The 8,464-nt window shown below is 39.0% G+C and overlaps 1 long non-coding RNA gene across 1 annotated transcript; it reads left to right on the plus strand.

Moving 5' to 3' along the window:
* The first annotated feature begins 1,007 nt into the window (after positions 1-1,007).
* Positions 1,008-5,834, plus strand: LOC117282141. Its single transcript, XR_004512774.1, has 3 exons — positions 1,008-1,034; positions 4,564-4,618; positions 5,732-5,834. It is a non-coding gene; the product is annotated as an uncharacterized LOC117282141 (long non-coding RNA).
* Positions 5,835-8,464: the final 2,630 nt, after the last annotated feature.

Below are 8,464 nucleotides of genomic sequence, written 5' to 3' on the forward strand. Positions count from 1 at the left end.
AGGTCGGTAATACATATCACAGTAAAGCTTGCAGATTTATATACAGGCTGCCGAGGGGAAATGTAATAGCTTCATATATATTCGATAGATAGAAGAAAGAGTCAGACAGTGCAGTATGCAAGCACAGCTCTGCACTCCACGACGGATGGTGATTACGTCATGACAAACACCGCTCGGCACTCCGCGCTGAGGGATGAATGTGGCACCCTCCCCCTCGGATGAACCGACACCCTCTCATCCAACCAACCCCGAAACACACCAGATGCGTGTTACTTTGTTAGTACTGGTATATCGAAAACCGATAGCGGCAAGCATCAGAACAGGGAAATTAAATTTCGTAAATTCGCAATCAATAACAGCTTTTGGATAACCCTGAAGTTATCTTATTACTATGGTTTCTTGCGCATCTAATTATTTATACATTTACGTAATATCTAGTAATCTTATGTTTCGTCTGACAGAGTAAATAAATATCTTGACAATAATAATAATATTTATAGTTAAATTTATAATACGGACAGAAACCCCACCCAGGCACTTATGCCTCTGTCTTCGCCTCATTTCTTGTTTTATGTTGTTTCCTGTATTCTGATTTAACCTCATGAAGATATACAGTTCATATTTTTATCTTATAGACACTTCAAAAGAATCCTTTGTTGCCTCTCTCACATTGGCAGTGAAATGTAACGATAGTTAAGATTTTAACGAATCGTAAGTAATAATAATTATTATATGTGTATCTCTTTCCATAGTTTCATAAGCAGTGAGGTACAAAGAAACTGATCCATGATTACGGTCATTATGAAAGATTAATTCTGAGGCATCAAATCACAAATTGAACATCTGTTTACTAACTAATGTGGAAGTCATCATGCATTCAGCGCTGCAAGAATGGCCAGTTCTAAAATAACTCCATGAGATTGGTCATAGTATTAACCAACCAGATTCAAATTAAACATTTTCTAACGCAACAGAAGTGTTTGTCGAATCAGTTCTTAGTGATACATGCTTGGTGTTCTGTGTCTGCATCCACGGTGAGTCTTCTGACAACAGTTATGTAATTCAGTTTATTGAGCGCTTCTTTCTTATTACATGACAATGAGTTAACTGCAATGTTTTGCATAATTTTAAATGAGATATATGAAATTGGAAGGAATGAGGGTTAGGAAGACTATAACGAGTGGCCGTGGCCTTTCTCAGAGTAACTGATCATGACGTCCTACACGATATCTGATCAGACCAGAATTCAAATGGAATTTCTCCACAATACAAAGCAGCGTGCCTAATATTGTTGTATTTTAGCGTCCTGTTGCACTGATTTTCATCCATGATATGTATACAGTGGCCGTCTTGTAGTTCACTCAATTTCACCTGTTACTTCACGACATGTTTCGGCAACATAGTGCCATCATCAGGTGAAATTGAGTGCACTACAAGACGGCCACTGTATACATATCATGGGTGCTTAATATTATCAATACACCACGACGTTCAACATTCTCTCCGTATTTTAACGACGCCTTCTCAACTACAGAGCATCGAATGGATTAACGGTTGTGAATGATGGATTAGGTAGTCTATGGAAGTGAGAGATTACGGTCTATCTTAAAATATTATATCAGGGTTTCTTTTCTTATGATGGACTGAGGAAATAGGATAGACGGCGTCCAAACCGAGAATCGAAACCGATATATTTTGGGGGAAAGGCGGTAAGCAGCGGTATGACGTAGCGGGCATCTCTTTATGTCACGAAGAGAAGGCATACCACTATTTTTTAACATAGTTCTTTTTCCGTTAGGTTTTAAGAAAAGACTTACAGAAAGAATGGCTACACATTAACACTAAATGTGAGCTGTGTACACAAAAAGTACTGTTTGCCAAAAATTTCGTATGTGAAAGGCTAAACTCTTCATAAGATACCTTAATTTTATCAGTTCTTTACATGTAGTTCTATCGTGATCAGATTTAGGTTTTCTACTGTCTTGAAGTCAATGACGCATGTGAACCCTGCTTGGAATTCTCCACTTCTCAAAATCAGTAGAGGGCCCATACAATTTTGCAGGGGAATGCATCATAAGGGTTTAAAACCACTACGCTACAATTAACATTATATAAAAGTAGTTTAGAGGTCGGATCTTGGGAACGAATAATAGCGGATAAGTAGAATATTATTCGTACATTGTTCAGAACACTAACTATTGTTAAGACGATGAAATTAATGCTACAATGAGGTACACACGTAGCTTCAACAGGGAGGAAAGCTTACATAACTGTGGGGCTTAATTACCAGGAAAGTAGCCACTTGGAAGATCTGAGAGGATAATATTAAGATGGATTTTAAGACAATAAATTGTGAAGGTCAAAAGTTGTTAGAATTGTTCAGAACGGCATTCAGTGATGAGCTTCGATATGAGCTATATTGAAACATTGGGTTATGGGAGTATAATTACGCTCACTGAATGTCATTGTACGTGTATGAATATAATTATTTTCCTCTTTATAAATTTGGTTATATGGTGCCGAGATACGGCAGTCTGAAAAGCGACTGGTTACCGGTTGGACGGCCTAGGGGTCGGAGCTCAAGTTCTGTGGGGCTTAGATTTTTTCCTTTCGACGTCGATAACAGCGGTTCTGGGACTCACCCAGCCAGCTCTTTCTCCAGAGGTAAAGCGACCGGGGTGTGAAGCCGACCACTAACCTCTAACAAAGGCTGCGCCAAAGCTGAAGCGGTTAGTCGCTGGCTTCCCACCGCGGCGGCCCAAGTTCGAACCCCGGGTCTGTTCAAGTGGGATTTGTGGTGGACAAAGTGGCGCTGAGACGGGTTTTCTCCGAATACTTCGGTTTCCTCTACCAATCTTCATTCCACCAAATTCTCCAACATCATAACCACCCGGAGCAGGCTACAATAAGCCAATCAGTGGCCGCCGTGCCAAGTGGACCCAGTTGTACTCCACCCTCCACTAAGCGAATTAACCTCTAACAAGTGTCGATTTCAAGACCGCGGAAGGTATACAAACGACATAACATGACCAGCTCTACAGTGTAGCACTAGAACCGTAATATTAAGTCGGCATGCATATTTCTTAACCTCCCATACTAAATAGTTTAATATATTTTTAAACTGTTTAAAAGTATTCTTAACATTTTTAATATTTCAATAATATATTCAACACTTTATAAATCTTGATATATGGTGTATATTTTTATATTTTATCTTTTATCTTATCTTGTATCTTCTGTTTTAGTTGTAACACTAACTTGAGGCAAATTCTGTCTCTTAGTATATACCGTATTTACGCATGTATAGGCCGCACATTTTTTGCCAAAAATTCAAGAGGAAAACTGGGGTGCGGCTTATATTCGAAATATTCGAAATCACACTTCATTTAAAAAAAAATATATTCATAATTAATAATAATAATTTCTCCTCCTGAAATAATATTCCAAGAAAATTACTTTTTCTATAATTTCTGTCTGAAAATTGTGCTGCGGCCTATACACGCACGCGGCCTATACATGCGTAAATACGGTAGATGCCCAATTTCCTACACTGTAGCAGTGGAACCTTAAATATTTAAGTTAGCATACACATTCTTAACCTACCATACGAAAAAATCCTTTAATATATTTTAAAATATTTTAAATATTTTAATAATATATTCAACACATTATAAAACTTGATATATGATATACCTTTATAGTTACCTTTTATCTTTTATCTTATTTATGTATTTGCTACTTTAATTATGACATCATCTTGAGGCAAAAGTTTTATGTAAGTATATAATACGACACGTTGCACTGATATGCATCCGTATCGGTAGTTCAGTAACTGTACGTATTCCTGTGTATAACTGCCTCATGATGGTCTTGTACGACCGAAACATGTACTTACTTACTTACTCATGGAGCTGAGCCCTTCTGGAGGAGCNCCGCGTAGTCAATATCCAAAAATAAGCCCTTTTGAAAGAATACAAAAAGCAGTTTTTAAGAAGCTCTTCTAAATAAGCATTTTAACTGGCCGTATGTAATGCAGTGAGTACAGTCCCCTTCAAGATGGGTTTGAAGTCAGTGAATTAATTATCAGCGTAGTCTTATTTCAGCTTCAGATCCATTTTAAAGCTTGTACAGCCAACCTAATAATACCAATATGTGCTGAATTGCTGTTGACTTTTGTTCATAAATTTCGATCTGAACTGAACGGACTAAAGTCTGTAACTGTAACGTTCTTTATCGCCTTTACCATCGAGGGACTACGCTCAGGTCTCCGAAATTTTCTTTTCCGTATAGGCTTTACAGATATGTTCGTATTTCTAATTTCTTCCTTTCATATTACATGTTCCCATTGCACACCCCTGGGGTGTACAAAGAATTCCATATTGATTTGAGTATTGTGGGCGGTGGGAGACTGTCACCCGGGGGGTTCAATACAAGTCAATACAAAATTCAGACCTTCAAATCCGAGTTTATAGTACAAGAAATTAAAGCAAATATCTTCTAAAAAATTAGAGATGGTACTGTTCATCTAAATGTGGTAATGATCATTAATTTTGTTTTTTACAGACTATGGCGAGCAAGGAAGTTCTTCACTGTTCCAGTCCAGTGCTTCCTTCGACAGGTGTGTTCATGATGTACTTTAACATACTGAGAAGTCTGGCGCCGGTCACAATGACCGCGCGGTCTAAGGCATGAACTGCCTTCTCCCGCTCGAACACTGAGATCGTGGTTTCGAATCCTACTCAAGGCATGGATGTCTGTGTGCGTTTATTCTGTGTTTGTGTTGTTCTGTGTGTGGGTAGCGGCCTTGCGACGGGCTGATCCCCCGTCCAAGGAGTCCTACCGTCTGTGTATAGGATTAAGAAACTGAAAAGCGGCCAAAGCGCAATAGAGGGCTATAGAGCCATAGATAGATTTGATGTTTTGAAAATATCATTAATATTTATCTTGTTATATAATACTTTCAATTTTTAATTTTTATATAATCTGAACTTTTGTATTTTTTACATAAGCATTTTTAAAATTATACCATTAATAGTGTTATATCCATTTTATGATTGCAGTTAAATGGTAGATTTTTGTTGATATGTATTTGCCTGATGATGGCCATTAGTGGCTGAAACATGTAGCAAAGCCACAGCTGAACGCTGACTTTGATGTTTTACTATTTGCTGTGTTGTGACGGTTCATTAAAGAGTTGTAGATAGAGAGGTTTGACACAGAAGATTATTATCGTAGAATACGGGAAACAAGAAACAGCTGAGCAATTAAGTTGTGCGGTAGCGTAGTTGGTTGAGACACTGTGCTACAAGCCGGAAGGTTGCGGGTTATAGCCCCGGCGTGGTGAATTTTTCAATTGACCTAATCCTTCCAGCCGCACTATGGCCCTGGGGTCGACTCAGCCACTTAACAGAAATGAGTACCAGGAATATTCCTGGGGGTAAAGGGCGGCAGGTGTGTAAGGCTGACAGCCTCACCGCTATTTGTGAACCGACTGTCTAGCTAAAATGTGGAAACCTCGACGTCTCACAACCCTATAGGCCTCCACGGCCTGTTACAGGGATAACTTTACCCTTTTTTATGAAAACATATCTCATGTTATTCTGTACGTCTCTACTTTACAAACATTTTGTTTGTTGTAAGAAGCAGCTTATAGTTTAAATCCCTTAATTTCTTATTTCCTTCTGCACGGTATAGGACATAATTCGTTATTATAAAGATGTGTCCTTTGCAGGGCCTACTGATGCCATTTCAGAATTTGGGGGATCTATAGATGATATCCCCACTTTCAATGTACAAGAACTTAGGAGAGGAATTGATAACTTCGAGAATGAAAATAGTCTGTAAGTATGCTACACATGTTACCATCTAACCATCTAGTTTTCTAGAATGATAATATAGAGCCTGAAATTTCAACGCTGCCAGTACCAAACATGGTCACTGCTCATATTTCTGAACCAGTTCCATCTACCTCCTATCTTCACCTGCTTCTTTACAATTATTATACATTCATGTTGCCATGCCACTATTTTCAAATTTTTCAACAAATTTCCCCTACCGAAATTCTGTAAGTACGTAATTCCTTTCCTCTTCCACATCATATGCGTCCCTCACATCTCGCGTCCTGCATGTGTCTGTTTTGTTTGTTCCTCGTAGCTTCTTTGTTACTTGTACACTTATGGAACCCATACCTGCATGCAGAGTTACTTTGGTTTCTGTATAAATGTTGCCTCTAAATACACATCTATTTGAGGCTGACGAATATGAGTGGGACTAAAAGATGGCATGTTTGTGTTTGCTGTATCAGTTTGCTTTAATTTGTGGCAAATGCCATCACCACCGGCACGGAATAGCGTAGTTGGTTCAGGCACTATGCTACACTGGCGTAGTATTGGGAAGGTACGGGGTTCGAGACCGCGGTGTCTTTTGTCAATATAAATTGAAAAGTGAATAAATAAATATGATTTTTCTGCAGCTCTAAACCAAGTCGTAGAATATGAGGAGGATCGCAGAAAGTTGCAGCAAAGATGTTATGGTGGTCTAGACGAAAGGCACAGAAGTAGTAATGCAAAGGTCGGTGGTTCGTAACCCCGAGGATTTTTGTAATGATTTTTTTTTCTGGAATTATATAGCGAGATGTATCATAAGAGGAAGATTAAAGATGTAAAATTTCCGTGGCATTGGTGGGTTATTGGTAAAGCACTGAACTAATGTGCAGGAGGTCCGAGGTTCGGAACCAACGAAAGTTTTATGAAATACAAATGTAGTTGACAAGATTTTTCTGTAATTATAACAAAAGATGTAACATAAGAGACAGATTAAAGGTAAAAATTTTCGTGGCATTGGTGGCCTATTGGTAAAACACCGGCGTAGTGAACAAGAGTTGGAAGGTTCGAGACCAAGTATAGTTTTGTGATTTAGAAAGTAAGTTATTTGAATTTTCTGGAATTATAACCGAAGATGTAGCTTAAGAGGAAGATTACAGAAAATAAATTTCTGTGGAGGTGGTGGTCTAGGGGTAAGACATCAGCTTAGTGTTCAGAAGGTCCCTGGTTCAAAACCAGTAGGATTTTTGTGAAAAAGAAAATTGAAAGAAATTAGGAGATAGGGTAAGAGAGAAGGGAGGGACCGGGGTGAGGGAATATTTTTGCTTTTTGCGGCCGCTCATTAAAACACTCAACTTAAGCGGGTTTTATTAAAATCCACATGGGATCAAAAAGAAAAAAACTTTGACTTATTCATTTGAGACCAAATTCTATGAGCGAGAGTTAGCAAGAAAGTATTTAAACCTGTAGCGCATTCTGTTGACTAAAACCTCATAGAAAGCCACGAAATGTAGTTTACTGGCTTGTGCAAACCGCTCCTCTGAGGAATTCATTTTATAGGATAGGGCAGAAGGTACTGAGGATGGAAGCGTGGGACCCCACCCTCACCCACCCTTATAATCACGCAGAAGGTTAATCGCTTGAAACCAGGCTACTTCAGCGAGATTTAACAAGAAATTATTTTAAACTGCAGCGCCATCTGTTGAACATTTCAACAACATCTGTTCAACAGATGGCGCTGCACTTTTATTTCATACTTGCTTAACTCTCGCGGATTTAGTTTGGTCTCAAGTATTTAACATTATGCGTGACCCCAACAGCCGTCGTGGGTACGGTTCCACGTTTCGCCATCTGCGGAGTAATGTTCAACAGATGGTGCTTTTTATTATTTCATATGAATGTGAATACTATGGAAGCGTCCCATGCTTCGCCATCTATGGAGTAATGTTCAAAAGATGGCGCTAGTTTCTTATTTCATATGAATACTATGGAAGGGTGGAACTCCACCCTCACCCGCTCTTGGGGTCACGCAGAAAGTTAATAACTTGAGACCAAGCGAATTCAGCGAGTTAACAATTAAGTATAATATAACTGTACCGCTATCTGTCGACTAAAACCTCATGGAAAGCCACAAAGTGTAGTTAAAATATAGCATCTTAGTATCTTATTGGGCTGTGCAAACCGCTCCTCTGAAGAAAGTTAATCACTTGAACATTACTCCACAAGTGATTAACTTTCTTCAGAGAAAGCGCCATCTCTGGAGTAAAAAGTGAACACTCGAGACGAAAACCTCATGGAAAGCCACGAAGTGTAGTTAAAATATAGCATCTTAGTATCTTATTGGGCTGCGCAAACCGCTCCTCTGAAGAATTCATTTTATAGGGCAGGGTAGGAGGTACTGAGCATGGAAGCGTGGGACCCCTGGGACCCCACCCTCGCTCACCCTTATAATAACGCAGAAAGTTAATTTCTTAAGACAAAGATGAATCATCGAGAGTTAACAAGAAAACATTTTAAACTGTAGCGCCATCTGTTGAACATTACAACATGTGTTCAACAGATGGCGCTGCACTTTTATTTCATACGTTCTTAACTCTCGCAGATTTAGCTCGGTTTCAAGCAATTAACTTTCTGCGTGACCC

Source organism: Cryptotermes secundus, unplaced genomic scaffold (assembly GCF_002891405.2).
Source record: "Cryptotermes secundus unplaced genomic scaffold, Csec_1.0 scaffold1561, whole genome shotgun sequence".
NCBI classification, from domain to species: Eukaryota; Metazoa; Arthropoda; class Insecta; order Blattodea; family Kalotermitidae; genus Cryptotermes; species Cryptotermes secundus.